Source organism: Hippocampus bargibanti, linkage group LG11, assembly GCF_051943395.1.
Source record: "Hippocampus bargibanti isolate YZ-2025 linkage group LG11, ASM5194339v1, whole genome shotgun sequence".
NCBI lineage: Eukaryota > Metazoa > Chordata > Actinopteri > Syngnathiformes > Syngnathidae > Hippocampus > Hippocampus bargibanti.
Window position 1 is genome coordinate 11557103 of NC_142744.1, and position 17898 is coordinate 11575000.

The 17898-nt window shown below is 43.5% G+C and overlaps 1 long non-coding RNA gene across 1 annotated transcript in view; it reads left to right on the top strand.

Annotated features, from left to right (window-relative positions):
* Window positions 1-7330: 7330 nt before the first annotated feature.
* Window positions 7331-17898, top strand: part of LOC148891584 (uncharacterized) — a 24777-nt gene continuing 14209 nt past the window's right edge. The window contains exon 1 of the long non-coding RNA XR_016116510.1: window positions 7331-7689. This is a non-coding gene — a long non-coding RNA (uncharacterized LOC148891584). The remainder of the gene's footprint in view (window positions 7690-17898) is intronic.

Below are 17898 nucleotides of genomic sequence, written 5' to 3' on the forward strand. Positions count from 1 at the left end.
TGGAGTTAGATGAGCTTGAAATGTGGGTGGCTGTCCAAAATACAATGCAATACATACATATTGGTTTATATAGCGCATTAACAACAGCTGAACCTGCAACAAAGCTTTAACATGGAAAAAAGTCAAACGCTGCCCCCTTGTGGAAAAAAACATTGCCAGAGGCCACTGTCAGCGCTTTATCGGCATCCAAGCATGAAAACCCGAACAAATTCAGGAATGGCGTTTTACGTCATATTTTCGATTCCCGAATAAATTTGTCAATAGCAGGGAATGATCGAGTTAACAGAAAAAATCGGATTACTCCCACAAACACGAACTCGAATACATAAGATGGAGTCTGTCTCCTTTCTCAGTCTTTCTGGGTAGACTTTGTACAAACACGGTGCCACCCCCCACCCCCCCTACTCATCCTCGCAGCAGTGCATGACAAAATGTTTTGTCTGCCTAACAATGCGCATTGTGTTTCTTTCTACCTTGTTCGATGCATTCTATGTTGAGGGGTGGGGGGCGCTATTATTATTTCTTCGACTTTGATGTACAATGCCAGCTTCTGCTCACAAAAATACAGGCCTCTTCCATCAGGTTATCTTGTATTCTGAGACGGATGGTCACATGCAGACTTTTTTTGAAATTATTATTCTCCAGCTAGACATAGCGGCCACCATTTTGAAAGCCAACAATATCATTGCCGTGTCATCAGCATTTCAAGAAGTCATGTCCAACCGCACCGGTGTTCCTAATATTTTGGCTAGTGATCTCCTCCAAAGGCATCCTCACGTGAGCTTTCAACCTGAAAAGGTCAGAAAGTCCTCACAGACCCTCAACAAAAAAGCCTAATATAGCCTTTAAAACTCCAGCCTCGTGTCATCAAAGCCTTCCCCCCATGGCGGCATTCTTCCTGATTGCTCCCCGCCCCCCTCTTCATCCAAGCGCCCTATTTCTCCAGCGCTGCCATCTTTGTTTTCTGCACTTGTGGTGGCGTGGCAGAAATGGGGAAAAAAAGCCTTCTTTTGCCTCATCGGTTTGGGTGTCGCTGAAAAAGAGAGCGAGAGTCGGAAAAAAAGGGGAATGAAACTTTTAAAATTCGGGGCTTTGTTGCTGCCAGAGAACTGAAAGCTGACAACGTTCTATAGAAGCAAGCATGAAAAGTTCTGCCTCATTAGATGGAATCGCTGTTCTATATTCTTGGGTCTCAGTGAGGCTGACAAACTGCAAAGAGATGGCTAAATATGGTTTATTCCGCTTTTTTTTTCGGACAATGGTTTTTAGATGACGCCTAGAGGGCGAGGTGGAAAGTTAAAAACCTTGATTTTAGTTTTGCTATGAAACATAATGAACTGCAAGTCACACATTATTAGTTTGTCCGGAAATTAGCTTGTTTGTTTATATCATCTGCACAGGCCAGAATTTTATTTTAATTTAGATATGAGCAGCCTAATTCACAACAAAGCAGCAGTTTGGTACAGACTGCTGTCTTAACTCACTCACTGCCACGTTCAAAAATGTGTGTTTTTGTCATTTTCACTCAATTGCAGGACCCGCAGAATGTTGAGTTTTAGGACTACATAAACATTCAATGCAGCGTAAGACACCTTAGATTCTCTTCTTTCATGAGAAAAAAAACAGAGTTAATTCCTAGGTTATATGGGTTTGGAGTTATCTGAGCTTGAAATTGGAGCGGCAGTACAAAATACAAAACTACATACATTGATTCATGTCGCACTTTCACAACAGCTGAAGCTGTAACAAAGTGCTAATATGGCAAATGCTGCCCCGTCGTGGGAGCAAAAACATTGCCAGAGGTCTGACCAGTGCTTAATCGGCAACCCCACCGAACAAATTTGGGAATGGCGCTCCACGTCATGCTTTTCAATTCCCAAATGAATTCAAGAATGGCAGTGAAAGAGTTAAAAAGAGGATTTAATTTTTTGCCACTTGCAGTTCATGTTTACCGTCAAAGTAAATTGACGATTTAGCATTGGTTGGTTGCATTTTTGAAAGGAAATAGTAATTAAAAGTGTAAAGACGTTTTTATTTTATGCACAACTTTATTTTTCACTTCACTACTGTACAAAAAACATGTTAGATACGCAATCCATTAACCCAATGATGAAATTACATGCCATAACAAAGATGCCGCATTTACGCCCCCCCCCCCCACAGGATCGGATATATCGATAGTCCCGGTTATATCGATATTTTTTCGGATTCCCTTGCGTATCGATATAACGAGACTTTACTGTATATGGGTCTGAAGTTATATGAGCTTGAAATGCGGGTGGCTGTCCAAAATACAATGCAATACATACATATTGGTTTATATAGCGCATTAACAACAGCTGAACCTGCAACAACGCTTTAACATGGACAAAAGTCAAACGCTGCCCCCTTGTGGAAAAAAACATTGCCAGAGGCCACTGTCAGCGCTTTATCGGCATCCAAGCATGAAAAAAACAAAACCCGAACAAATTCAGGAATGGCGTTTTACGTCATATTTTCGATTCCCGAATAAATTTGTCAATAGCAGGGAATGATCGAGTTAACAGAAAAAAACGGATTACTCCCACAAACACGAACTTGAATACATAAAATGGAGTCTGTCTCCTTTCTCAGTCTTTCTGGGTAGACTTTGTACAAACACGGTGACACCCCCCACCCCCCCCCAACTCATCCTCGCAGCAGTGCATGACAAAATGTTTTGTCTGCCTAACAATGCGCATTGTGTTTCTTTCTACCTTGTTCGATGCATTCTATGTTGAGGGGTGGGGGGCGCTATTATTATTTCTTCGACTTTGATGTACAATGCCAGCTTCTGCTCACAAAAATACAGGCCTCTTCCATCAGGTTATCTTGTATTCTGAGACGGATGGTCACATGCAGACTTTTTTTGAAATTATTATTCTCCAGCTAGACATAGCGGCCACCATTTTGAAAGCCAACAATATCATTGCCGTGTCATCAGCATTTCAAGAAGTCATGTCCAACCGCACCGGTGTTCCTAATATTTTGGCTAGTGATCTCCTCCAAAGGCATCCTCACGTGAGCTTTCAACCTGAAAAGGTCAGAAAGTCCTCACAGACCCTCAACAAAAAAGCCTAATATAGCCTTTAAAACTCCAGCCTCGTGTCATCAAAGCCTTCCCCCCATGGCGGCATTCTTCCTGATTGCTCCCCGCCCCCCTCTTCATCCAAGCGCCCTATTTCTCCAGCGCTGCCATCGTTGTTTTCTGCACTTGTGGTGGCGTGGCAGAAATGGGGAAAAAAAGCCTTCTTTTGCCTCATCGGTTTGGGTGTCGCTGAAAAAGAGAGCGAGAGAGTCGGAAAAAAAGGGGAATGAAACTTTTAAAATTCGGGGCTTTGTTACTGCCAGAGAACTGAAAGCTGACAACGTTCTATAGAAGCAAGCATGAAAAGTTCTGCCTCATTAGATGGAATCGCTGTTCTATATTCTTGGGTCTCAGTGAGGCTGACAAACTGCAAAGAGATGGCTAAATATGGTTTATTCCGCTTTTTTTTTTCGGACAATGGTTTTTAGATGACGCCTAGAGGGCGAGGTGGAAAGTTAAAAACCTTGATTTTAGTTTTGCTATGAAACATAATGAACTGCAAGTCACACATTATTAGTTTGTCCGGAAATTAGCTTGTTTGTTTATATTATCTGCACAGGCCAGAATTTTATTTTAATTTAGATATGAGCAGCCTAATTCACAACAAAGCAGCAGTTTGGTACATACTGCTGTCTTAACTCACTCACTGCCACGTTCAAAAATGTGTGTTTTTGTCATTTTCACTCAATTGCAGGACCCGCAGAATGTTGAGTTTTAGGACTACATAAAGATTCACTGCAGCGTAAGACACCTTAGATTCTCTTCTTTCATGAGAAAAAAAACAGAGTTAATTCCTAGGTTATATGGGTTTGGAGTTATCTGAGCTTGAAATTGGAGCGGCAGTACAAAATACAAAACTACATACATTGATTCATGTCGCACTTTCACAACAGCTGAAGCTGTAACAAAGTGCTAATATGGCAAATGCTGCCCCGTCGTGGGAGCAAAAACATTGCCAGAGGTCTGACCAGTGCTTAATCGGCAACCCCACCGAACAAATTTGGGAATGGCGCTCCACGTCATGCTTTTCAATTCCCAAATGAATTCAAGAATGGCAGTGAAAGAGTTAAAAAGAGGATTTAATTTTTTGCCACTTGCAGTTCATGTTTACCGTCAAAGTAAACACAATACAAAGATCTATCGGACGTATATTTAAAGAAAGGTTAAGGCTAACTCACAATCCCCCCAAAAAATGCTATTCGCAGGCTAATCAACAGCGCCTGTGTGATGGTTTTATAACAGTTTATAATGCTTCTTAAAGGCATGCATTTTTTTTATTCTCTGCAAAAAAAGGAATATAGTATAGCAATTTACACAGGCTGGATAATTATACTGCCCCCGGTGGCCTATGTTTGCAAGGGCTCTAATTAAGTCGTGATAATTTTTTTGCCGGATGATTTGAGATATGTACGTATGTTTTGAGTTAAGAGCACACATCTGTCAAACTATAATATCTGTACATCAAACATGTTTTGAGATTGTTGTTGTAAGCATTTAGTATATTCTTAAAATAGGAATTGGATTTCCAGAAGGTTGCGGCATTGACATTTCATAAAAAGCCACACATGTACACATCCCAGAGTGCCGGTGCAAAAGAAAAGAAAATAATAATCTTCTCTTCTTCTTTTCCTTTTGGCTTTTCCCTTCAAGGGGTCGGTCGCCACAGCGAATCAGTAACCTCCATCTTCAGAGGTATGATACGCATGTTTGTTTTGGCCCAGCTTTTTTTCGGATGCCCTTCCTGACACAACCCTCTGTATTTATCCGGGCTTGGGACCGGCACAAGAAGACTTATGTCCGTTTGTGGCTACAGAACAAGCAACTCGCTCAGTAAAAGGCTCCCAAACACAAAATGGTCATCAGCACGGCAACAATCAAAAAGCCAAACTATACTCACCATTTGATGACAATGCTCTGATCTTACCATGAAATGGGCATCTCTTTGCCTATATTACATCACAAACAGGACTTCAAAGTCTACGTTAATATGATTAATACTGAAGGAAAAAAAAATAAAAAATCGTCAAAGAAAAGTAAAAACAGCAAAAAAGTGACACATTTACCATGAACTGGAGCCAAAATGTCGACGTAGAGAAGGAGATTCACCTAACTGCTAAATGTAACAGTGATTAAATAATACTACCGTAGCAAAATTCGACATAAAACAACGACTCACAGAAACGGAAAGACATTGACAATTCATACATATCGATGCTAAAATGTTTTCGTTAGCAAGCGTACACTTTCACCTGCTAACTTTTCAAGTGTTAAAAAAGAAAGAGGACAATAAATTAACAATAATAATAATAATAATAATAATTAATAATAATAGAGGGGATTAGGAAGCCTTCTTCAAAGTGTGATCTTCAAGCATGTGTGTCCCAGATCGTACTTGATATCCTTCTGATTGCACAAAGGCTGCGGCGCTCTGGGCTGAGATAATGGGAGAATTCACACTGTGTCATTATTTTCATTTCTATCGCTATTATTCATTACTGCCGCTATTTCGTCACTGATAAGGCGGCGGGTCGTCATTCTCGATTTAGGCTCATTAGGGATCCTATAATGAGAATGTTCCACATGCTATTAGTGGCATTTAAAAAGCCTTGTGTTTCAAAATGAGCTCGGCTCTTTGTCGGGCAGATGGACGCGGCTTCTGGGGCGCCTGCCCTCACCTCTGACCTGCTGCAGATGTCACAAACTCGGGCAGGGCGACGCAGCGGAAAATCACAAACGCACCGGAACCGACTTGGTCAATACGCTGGACAATTAGCCGCATTTGAGCGCCACTTCTGGCTGCGCTTTTTGCCTGAAAGGGGCCAAGGGATGAAAGTGGTGGCGCCCTTTTCTGTAAAGCCTGCTTGACCGATGTCTCTGCCTTGAACGAGGATCTGGTTGTCATACATAAATTAAGAGGTTAAGCGAGCCGTCCAGAACAAATGTTTGCATTTATTAACAGAGAAGAATGGCTCCCCGCAGTGAGCCCACAGCCTGCGATTTAGCCTTGGGGCTGAATTTCAATTGCTTTTTTTTGTCTGATTCGACTCAAGGCTAATTTACATTATGATTCCAAACGCTGGATTATTAACTCATTCACTGCCAGACAATGTGCAAAAATGTGTCCGCTCCAGTGCCTGGGTTTTTGGCATTTTCACTCAAATTCCAGGGCCCTCAGAATATTGAGTTTTTGGGCGACATAAACATTCAATGCAACGTAAGAAACCTGAGACTATCTTCTGTCATCAGAAAAAAAAGTTAATTTCTAAGTTATATGGGTCGGGAGTTATCTGAGCTTGAAATGCGGGCGGCTGTACAAAATGAAAATGCTGCCCCCTCGCCGGAGTGAAAAACATTGCCAGAGGTCTGACCAGCACTTTATCGGCAACCACCCCTCCCACAATAGCTGTCGTGAATTTTTTGTCACGAATCATGTTTCTTTTTTTAGCCTCTTTAATGACAACACAAAAAATAGCTTTTACTCTAAAAATGTTAACACAAAAGTCAATCATGACTACCTTACCCAGACATAACTCTAAGTTTGATGGAAAACCACCACCATTCCCGAATTTGTTCGTGTTTTTTTTTCTTGTGGTGGGTGACGATAAAGCCCTGGTCAGACCTCTGGCAATGTTGTTCCCTCACACAAAGGGGCAGCATTTGCCTTTTGTACAGGTGCCCCCATTTCAAGCTCAGATAACTCCAGACCCATCTAATTAAGGAATTAACTCTTTTTTTTCTGATTAAACCAAAGAGTCTACGGTTTCTTACGCTGCATTGAATGTTTATTTAGTCCTAAAACTCAACATTCTGAGTGTCTTGCTATTTGAGTGAAAATGACAAAAACCCTGGCACTGGAATTGACATGTTTTTTATAGCATCTGATGAATGAGTTAAAATTTCTTGAACTTCTTCGCGTTTGAGTATTTTTGCAACTTCCCGCGTTCATACGCAAACCATGTTAAAAGGCGTGTAACCTTGACCTGAATTCGTCGAAAAACGCCACTTTCCCCCCACACAACAAACATTCCCACTCCCACACACGTGGGGGATCCCACAGGAATGTGAGGGGCAGGTGTAAATTTCTGCTCTTAATGAGCCACATCAGACGCATCAAAGGAGCGTCGTGCGGCGCCGTTGGACCATTAGTCCGTACGACACAAAAGCCATCAGAGAGTTTTCCCTCGCTAAACGGTACGGAATGGGTTCGTGCTGCGGGAGTTTTATTGTAGCCGCAAACCCCCGCGGCCCAACGGGCGAGCTTTGGCTTCTAACGAGACAAATGAATGTTTGGGGCAAATGGAATCCGTTGGGGAGGATATGGTGTCAAAGGAGAGAGTTTGGGGTGATCGTATGCATGTAAATGCTGCCTCGCCCACCAAAAAAAAAGATTTTAGATTGTCTTTGGATGCTATCAAATTACAATAAACCACATTTTTCCCCATTTCACAGGGCTATGGCCTGGCTAAATGAAATTCCTTCTCCCTCATGTCAACACGGGTCCTTGTCCCAAAGATGCTACCAAAACAACGCTTGGATTTGAGATGGCACCCACCTACCCCCAAGACGACAAAAATGGTCATGAGGTGAGTTTACGCAGACAATAACGGTGCATAGCATTCAAAGAATAATGATCAAATAGGTTAATTTGTGAATACTAATGCCACAAGTCGCACCTTTACACCTAGCATAGCACTGCAAACCATAACACTTAGCATAGTTACCATACCATAAAAATGTATATTTTAAGGGTTTCCAAAACAGATGTGTATGGAATTTCTTTCTCAAATGTATTTCTGGATTTTGACATCACTGTTTTAGCTTTTCTGTCTGAATATCGGCTTGATTAATCCATAAAACAGCCTCGTTTTGTGCACTCGCGCTACGGTGCCATTTCGGAGGTTCAAATGAAAAATATTAGAAAATGGCTGACAAAAGTCTCGTTTTGTGTAATCGCGTGACGACGCCATTTCAGAGGTTCAAAATAGAAACGTTAGAAAATGGCTGACAAAAGTCTTGTTTTGTGTACTCGCGTGATGACGCCATTTTGCAGGTTCAAAATTGAAACATTAGAAAATTGCTGACAAAAGTCTCGTTTTGTGTACTTGCGGGTGACACCATTTCGGAGGTTAAAAATGGAAACATTAGAAAATGGCTGATAAAAGTCTTGTTTTGTGTACTCGCGTGATGACGCCATTTTGGAGTTTCATAATGGAAACATTAGAAAATGGCTGACAAAATATTTTGACGATATTAAGTTGTCAAGTCTCAAATCTTTCATTCCCAAGCAGCTGTGACCTTCAAAGGCACTTTGCCAACAATTTTTTAAGCCATTTCATGGCCCCTTTTCGACGCCCCTGCCTTCGAACCCCCCCCCCCCCTTCCCCACCCCACCCCACGGTGACGATACCACCGCATTGACCTTTTCAGTTCAGCGGCCGAATCGTAGCCATTTCGAAATTTGATCGCTGACCAACATGACGAAGCGTAGATCTGGCGGTCGGTGTGGCTTGTCAGGATGACAAACAAGTGGGCGTGGGCCTTTCTCCTCACTCGTCCTCTCCTGTCCCGGGCTTGTCACTCATTTCTCAAATGTCTGGGACTCAGGATTGGGGAGGGGGGGCTTCCAAACGATGCCCTACTTTGCGGTTCTCGCTCGGGATGGAAATGAGTCCGACTTCCTTGGTTTGAATGTTTGTCTGATTTTAATTAACAGCGCAATGGCGGTGATAAAACAGCACTCTGTCTATACCTCACAGCAACGACTTTGCACATCCGCCGCTGCCGCCTTTGTATTTGTGTGTGTGTGTGTGTTTGTGTGTGTGAGGGAGTGACACAGAACCGAAATCTATAATTTAACCAAATGCCCACCAGCTGCGCAGAGCAATACTGATTCAACACGATTTCCTCGGCTCTCACTGAACCGGTGTTCCAGTGGGTGTTTGAACACACACACACACACATACTGAAAACAAGTCCTTTATTTTTAATTGTCGCCGATGCTCGCCGTGGCGCAAACATATGCTGCGCTAGACTTCACTCGTCTTTGTTTGCCATACAGCACACGGAGGAGGGGGGGCATGGAACAGGGGGGTTTATTGCGTATTGTCATACAATGTTGAGTGAGGCCTTGTGCGTATTTCTTTGGAAGTAATAACATTGAAGTGGAGAGGGTTCGTTTTACGCTTTGTTGGGCTGCAGGCGATGTGCATGTCAAGTTCTTCGTCAACAGCAAAATTTCAAGTGCGCCTTCTTCCCGTCCTTTGTTCTCCTCCCTGACCCCCCTATGCCCCCCCTCATCTTTCACAGAAGTCAACTGTGAGCCCAAACGCTGCCAATCAGCGGCGTTATACATGATCTGTTTCTGTTCCACTTTGTTCGCTCCGCCTCATTTCCAGTAGATGATCGCACGCGCACCGCCGCAATCCCATTAGCTTTAATAATTCAGTAGCGTCATAACATTTGCTGGAGGCACCGTCCCCCCTCGCCCCAGGGACGCCGATCCTCCATCGGCCGGATGAAATCAGCGCCCGGGTGGTACCCCGGAGTAAAACTTTCAATTGACCCTGGAGCTGAGATTGCACGGCGGCCTCATCTTCCCGAGAGAATCGCATCCTTCCCGTCGCAAAGGCCGCCAAGTTTGAAGAAAGCGAAGAGAGAAGGGAGAGTGGAAGAATCAGCGAGATGGAGAGAGTGGGGGTGTAATCAAAGGATAGAGTGAGGGATATTTGGAGAGGTTGTGTGGGTGGGCTGATGAGCCCCCTGGTTTGAAGTGCTCCGGTAAATGTGTGCACCATAAGTCATTCCGTATTACAAAGGCTTGTGAAGTGTGAGGACAGTGCGGCGTAGTTAAGCATTCTGTCAGAAACGAGACGCCCTTTCAGGTGGAATATTTCCTTTCTGTTCTTCAATTCGTGTCTGTGATCAGCGGTATCAAGGGGGACGGGGGTGGGGTTCGTACGTGGGTGCGTGCGGGTGGGGTTGGGAGCTGACAGCGAGGAGTGATTGTCGCCAGGAGTCAGCCAATTTCCAAGTTCCCACAATTCGAAACAGAATAGGCGGTCAAAGATGAAGGGATTCATGGATGGGTGAAAGCATGCGTATGCGGATGGATGGATTGATGGGATTGTGTGGGTGGATTGTCTGGATGGACAAATGGACGGATGAGTCGATGGATGGACGGACAGATGGATGGATGAACGGACGGACAGACGGACAGATGGATGGGTGGATGGATGGGTTTGTGTGGGTGGATTGGTGGGATGGACAAATGGATGGACGGACGGGTGGATGGGTAGATGGATGGGTTTATGTGGGTGGATTGGTGGGATGTAGCATATGTCACACTGCTACAGAATGTTGCGACAGGTCGAAAAGCAGCGGTGACGTCACGACCGCAGGTAGACTAACATGGTGGCACAATAAACACGTTGACAAAGCAACTCTCCTCTCTCATTCCTCCGGACACAACATGGGATGGATGAATGAATGGATGGATTGGTGGGATGGATGGATGGGTTTGTGTAGTTGACTGAACGATGAAGCACAGTTTAATTTGAACTTGAATTTGAATTATTGAACTTCCCATTGTTTGTTTTGGAAAACATCGTGAACTAGTTAGCCAACCGATGCTATCGAGAATCGACAATTGAAATCTTATAGAATCAGAATCAGAATCATCTTTATTGCCAAGTATGTAGAACACACAAGGAATTTGTTTCCGGTAGAACACGCTGCACTAGTATCGTCGTCAAAAAAAAGACTGCTAAGTGGCACTATACAGTTCCATTTTGGCTACTGTTATAGAACTGAATCTTCAATCTTGCAGCCATTCGAAGAGCCGCCGACGGGTGACAGGAATTGTTGTTCTAACATGATTCCGCAGCGGAATAATAGTAAGAATCATTCTGCTCCTCCATCTTCACTGTTTCTCTGACTAAAAGCTTTTACCTTTTCACTGAGCTCAAGGCCACTCATTGTTTGCAACCCCCCCCCCCCCACCAAGTGTCGCCAGCAACACCAATTGACATCTTTCTTGTTACCATACTCAATCTTTTTTTATATTTATTCTCTCTCTCTGTTTTGCGCAACGGCAGAAACTTTTAACAAATTGTGAGATCGGCAGGAAGGGAGGACTGATTGGGGACAGATGTGCGGATGGATAGAAGAAAAAAAATCAGAGCATCCCATAATAATAGGCGAGCGGAGGAAAAAAGACAAATCGCCACAGTGAAAAATCACCGGCCAAAGAGACTTGGGGGTAGGAGGAGGGTATGGGCACCTCCACGCACATACACACAATCTCCATCATCATTTTTAAATCATTGAAAATCTGGCGTTTAGAGACGCACAGATTGAGGTACACCCCCCCCCCCCCCCCCCGGCCCATCTATTCAGATTGAGACAAAGACTGCACATACACACTAACACACTCACACAGAGGCAGCCAGGTGGAAATCAAGTGTGGGTGTGTGTGGGCTAGGGTGGGGGGGGGGGTTTCCCTTTGATAGACTACTGCGTGCACGAACACACAAACACACACAGATGCACACACATATTGCACAAACAACCCTGAACGCTTGTCACTTTTCCAGCTCAGCCCTCATCTGCATTTATTGCTCCCTCTGTGTAAATGTTGTTTCATTCACGTTGTTTGCGCGTGCGTGAGAGAGAGACTGAGTGACGTGAATGCACCATTAGTGATTCATTCGTGTGTAGTTAACCATTGTGAAGGCAAGGCAACATTTTATTTGTCTGAACCCAACCCCGAGCATATGGCCAGACCTTCTCCTCCCATTTTGACGCCCCTCACTCCTCCTCTTCTGCCTCCCATTCAGTCACTAGATGTGTTCTCTCCCTTTTGTCTTCTTCCCCAGAGTTGCTTTTTCGCTTTGGCTGACTTTTTAGGAGCACGATTTTGCAGCGTGTTTGCATGGTTCTGTGTGTGTGTGTATGTGTGCGTGTCGGTCGATGGGTCCAGTCCGCTTTAGCTGTCAGCTACAATCGGCCTTCACGTGTGCCTGTAATGCCCGGACACATCACGGGAGGTTCTCCGGAGACATCCATTAAAGTTCAAAGCAATTTATCACTCGTCAACTCTGCCACCTTGCATCCCTCCCAACCCCACCACCGTTCTTTCTTCTCCCTCCACACTGTCACAATCTCAGCCTTCTCGCATCATTTCACGATGTCCTTTTGTGCCCGTTGCCGACCTCTGCTCTGCGGTGCTTTGCCCAAACTTGAATTATTGGATTGGATTGGATTAGCCATTCCCGAATTTGCTCTGGTTTGGTTTTTTTCTTGTTTGGGTGCTGATAAAGGCCTCTGGCAATGTTTTTTCCCTTCCACAGGGGGGAAGCATTTCCCTTTTTTTCAATGTTAGCGCATGGAAATTTTAACTCATTCAATGCCATTCCCACATTTATTCTGGAATTGAAAATATGACGTTTAGTGCCATTCCCGACTTTGTTCGGGTTTGGGTTTTTCTTCCGCGGGAGGGTTGGTTGCCGATAAAGTGCTGGTCAGACCTCTGGCAATGTTTTTCACTCCCGTGAGGGGGCAGCAATTTCATTTCGTACAGCCGCCCCCATTTCAAGCTCAGACAACTCCCGATCTATATCAATTAGGAATTAACTTTTTTTCTGATGACAGAAGATAATCTAAGGTTTCTTACGTTGCATTGAATGTTGATGTAGTCATACAACTCCATATTCTGTGGGTCCTGGAATTCGGGTGACAATGACAAAAACCCTGGCACTGGAGTGGACACATTTTTGTCTGGCAGTGAATGAGTTAACACACAAACTACCGATCCAACGTCGCAAGTGTGGAGGGTGCACTCGTTTTTTCGGTCAATCCCGTTCCAACAACGCCCCCCCCCCCCCCCCCCCCCCCCCCCCCGCCTTCCCAACACGTGTTCTAGCCTTGACACTAAGTAGCTTTCTTCAACATACGTGTTAGCGCGCGTGCCGAACACAAGGTTGGATTCGGTCTTGTTTTTAATCATTGGGATTTTTGCAAGTGGCCTCAGGCTTCTCCCAGGGACTAATTAGTAATGCTGTTCTAGCATCATAGATAAACACATACACTAGCATCAATGCTGTAACAGAAAAACACGCACACAAATACACACAAGAAAGAACAGAGAAACGTGTGGATTCTCAGATTAAGTGGCAAAAAAATGCTCATGTAAAAGGGAAGTAAACAACTGAAATACTGACTCTTGCTACTTTCTGTCCTCGATTTGTGGCCTTGACGCGGTTTTACTCAGTTTCCACTTTCTATTTCCCTCCACTTTATGTATGTGTGTGTGTGTGTGTGTGCGTGTGTGTGTGTGTGTGTGTGTGCGTGAGAGAAACACACACACACACACACACACACACACACACACACACACACAGCTTCCACGGTGTAATGTGTTGACAGACTGTGTGCAAGTGAGAGCAGAAGGATGACGCCCTAAGAGAATACCTTGGGATTTTGCACACCGCACCTTAATGCACACGCATACACGCACACGCACACCTACACGCATTCTGGCCGTGTAAACCGGAGAGATTAGCAGCTCATTACCATACCACAGGGGGCATGTGCACGAGGGCCAATGTGTTTGCGTCTGTGTGTGTGCGTGTGCGTGTGTGTGTGAGCGCAAGGATGCCAGCGCACCTCCGAGCGTTGTGAGCGTGTGTCCTAACAACAACAACTGTTCCATTATTTGTCAGTGTGGGCCCAGAATGAGCTAGTCTCTAATCAGGCGGACAGCAAATGGCGGACCGCAGAGAATTAGCGAATATGTTTTAATGGCATAGACGATGATCAGATTAAAGTGTTTCTCCTCGTTAAGCAGCTATGGTAATTTTGTTCCAAGGAGAGAGGCAAACACCTGTGATGTCCGTTGGACAGATGCACGGATGATCCGTGTTTTCTGTTTGGATTTTGGGGCCTGATGGTTATTAGTCTCACAGTGGAGACAATTGAATATCTATTTTCTTAACTCATTCACTAGAATTCCCGAATGTATTCGGGAATTGAAAATATGAGGTAGAGCGCCATTCCTGAATTTGTTCGGGTTTTGTTTTCCTTGTGTAACTAATTCTCACAGTTTCAGACCTCTGACAATTTTTTTCGCTTCCACAAGGGGGCAGCATTTGCCTTTTGTCCATGTTAGCGCTTTGTTACAGCTTCAGCTGTTGTTAAAGCGCTTTATAAACCAATATGTATGTACAGGCTCTCCCCGACTTACAAATGAGATACATTCCGAACGGTTGTTTGTAAGGCGAATTTGTTCGTAAATTGCTTCAGTTCTATATCTTGTATGGAATGTATGTTTAAGGCTTATATAAGTATGTTTAAAGGACAACCGACACATTTTTTTTGTTTCCTAACTGACATCAGAAAAACGTTTTATAGCATCTAAAATACCCAAAACACGCAGACTGATATTTTTAGTCAAATGAAAAATGACTTAAAGTGCCCCAAAACTACCTCCAAATGACCTCAAAAAGTTTCCGTTTCAGAAGGTCCCGCCACCTTGTTCGTGACGTCACGCCAAGACGTCTTGCCTTACTCGAGAATCAAAACAATGTCTTCAGATTTGGAGAAGATGCTTTCTTGTTACTCATCCAGTTATGAATATGATTCAAAGAGTTCTGAAGAGGAAAGCAAAAATGTTTGCAATCGATTAAAGAACTCCTCCCATGTCAATTTGAGATGTCAATGACACCAATGTAGCGTCCCAGAAAATGCCCAAGATGGCGCCCAAGCTCCGTTGGAAATGGGCTGATTTGTCTGCTGGGAATTTGTGTCAGCGAGTATCAAATAGTAGTTTTGGTGCAACACACAATGATTCACCATCGCGTTATTTATGTGTTTTCCTTCAAATTTCGCCATCAACACGAAGTTTTCAGACCAAACAAAGTACCCAAAATGCATTGTGTGTCGCTTTCTCGGTCAGTGACGATATCTACCATGACGTCACGGTCGTATCGTCACCAACTCAAAAACAAGACTTCCTGAATATTCAGCGCGAGTCTGAAAACGCAAAATATAGCTATACGCGGTGCAATCTTATTAAAATGCGCTCAGTAAAAGTCATTTGAAGGGATTTGACAAATTATGGACGCAACTTGTCTGAAGGCGTCGGTTGTCCTTTAAGTAACCTGTATTGGTTTGTACTGAAAAATAAATGTTCAATAAAATATATGCTCTATAAAGATATGTGCATGTACAACTGGAGAGAATACTACATATGTTATTACAAAAATGTTCGTTTGTACTGTTGTTCGTAAGTAGGGGAGTGTCTGTCTTGTATTGTATTTTGTTCAGCGGCTCTTATTTCAAGCTCAGATAACTCCAGACCCATGTAATTTAGGAATTAACTCTTTTTCTGATGAAAGAAGAAAGTCTAATGTTTATTACGCTGCATTGAATGTTTAAGTAATCCTAATACTCAATATTCATTGGGTTCTGTAATTTGAGTGAAAATGACAAAAACCCTGGCACTGGAGTGGAAACATTTTTGCACATCATCTGGCAGCGAATGAATTAATTTGAATATGATTTTGTTTTCTTTTCAAACATAAAACTTCCATCTTAACTGCCAACCTCAGAGCTGATCTATACGTTACACGAGAAGTTGAGGCATAATTGTGCCATCATGTCCAAACCCGCTACTTCCCATTGATCACAAATACAGTGAGACCTTGGCTTACGAACCCCTTGGCTTATGAACTTTTCAGTTTACGAACGTTATATTGTTGAAAATTTTACCTTGGTATACGAACTATTTTTCGGGATACACATGGAGCTGCCACAATGAGTGATGTGTCGTTCGCGAAAAAGCCCGTTGTCCTAAAAGAAAATGGCAGTTGGCTTGTTTTGTTCCTCGATTCCCCGCCACCAGTCGTCAGTTAAAGCCACGTGATTGGTCAAGAACGCAGCAGTGAGGGGGGGTTAAACATTAAAGAGACAGGCAGACAGAGAGAGAGTAAGAAAACACACACACACGAAAGGGACATGACAGAGTTTTAAACCAAAAAACAAAGGTGAAAAATAAAAGAAAAAAAACATAAAAAAGGCTAGAAAATGGATAGAAAACAGTGAAATTTAGACTCGTTCGAACTTTGATCATTCAAAAGCAGAGTGTAGACTGGAAGGTTCAAATATCCCATCAATCAGGCTCCACAAATAACCCGCACAAGTCATCTGTACACCTGATGCAAAAAGCTATCAACCCAGCTAAACAGATCACAATTGATGAACTAAATACAATTATCACAGAGAAAGCACCTACAAGGGATAATTCCTCAAGATGGCGAAAGAAGGTTACGTTCCTCATCAAGTGTTTAATGCTGAGGAAACCGGACACTCCATTCCATCAAGCCTTTAACGACCATCACAAAGGTAAATAAAATGACTTTATTGTACAGTACAGTTTATTTCTTTAATAATAATACTTTAGCACTTTTATTATACATAAGATAAGGTATATTTTGTGTAGTTTTAAGGCCTAGAAAATTAGAAAGAAGAAAATTATGTTTTATGGGGACCTCGGAACGGATTATTCTCATTTTAATGGTTTCCTATGGGAAATTAATTTTTGGGACACACTCTGTCTCAGAACCAATTAAGTTCGTAAGCCAAGGTCCCACTGTACATCGGAACTGGATTGCAGCAGAGCTTCACGATGAACTGATCGTCTGAATTAGGTGAGTTGGAGGAAATCAACATCCAAGACATGCTAAACGTTAGTTAGCCCTGGAGGACCCGCAGTTGGACACACATCCTATCGGGTTTCTGCATCTCTTTCAATGAGTTTCCTAAGTCGAGGTATCGCTGTGTTTTGTTCATCTGAGATGTGTGTCTTTAACAACGATCGGTCGTACCCGGGGGGGGATTGCTGCCCGTGAAAGATTCATTGTTTATGATCACGCTCTTAACGCTCACCACCAAACAATTGTGACTAAAAATTCCAGGATTTATCCATCCGGAGTGTCGTTCTGCGACGCCATAAGTCATCGCAACTAACATGGCGCAGGTTCTCAGAGAATAGTGCAATTATTCCCGGAAGACCTTCCTCCTCCCGCCTTCTGACATTCATTTGTATTTTTCAACTTCATTTTCCATCTCACGGGTTCAACCGCAAGCCAGTTTGGCCTCTTTCAAAAGTCAAGCTTTTTTTATAAGCATTTCTGAGCCGGACTGCTTCGGGTTTTCGCGCAATGCTGACCAAACTCATTTTGGCCTCGCAAATCATGCTCCTAGCTCCACCTGCCCAAGTAGGATTTAAAGAAAATGTACACTTGCGTCAATGAATGTGTCTGGGGGGAGACGTTAAACTTAGCTGACGCGGCTGACTCGGTCGGAGAAACGAGATGTGAATGCATGCATGCGCGGAATGAAGAGGAGCAGCAAATGGCCAACTTTCATGCTAAAAACAGCCCAAAAAACTTTGAAGTGAATAACTGTCTTGTTGGTCGGTTTAAGCTTCAAAAACACGGGTGGCCAAGGTTAAGAGAAATATTCAGATGTGTGGGTAATCCGTACACGTAAGTGAGGGCACTTCGTACGTAATATGTAGTGAAGGCATGTCTGACAAGTGACCTCACAAGACTCTGTGTGTGAGGCTATTCTTGTGAGGACCACTATGATTCTATACCATACGTAGTGATGACACTTTTGACAAGTGAGGACCTTTAGACCGGTCCTCATGAGATTGTGTGTGGGTGTGTCTGTTTGTATGATAATTCTTGTGAGGACCACTATGATTCTATACCAGGGGTGGGCAAACTTTTTGA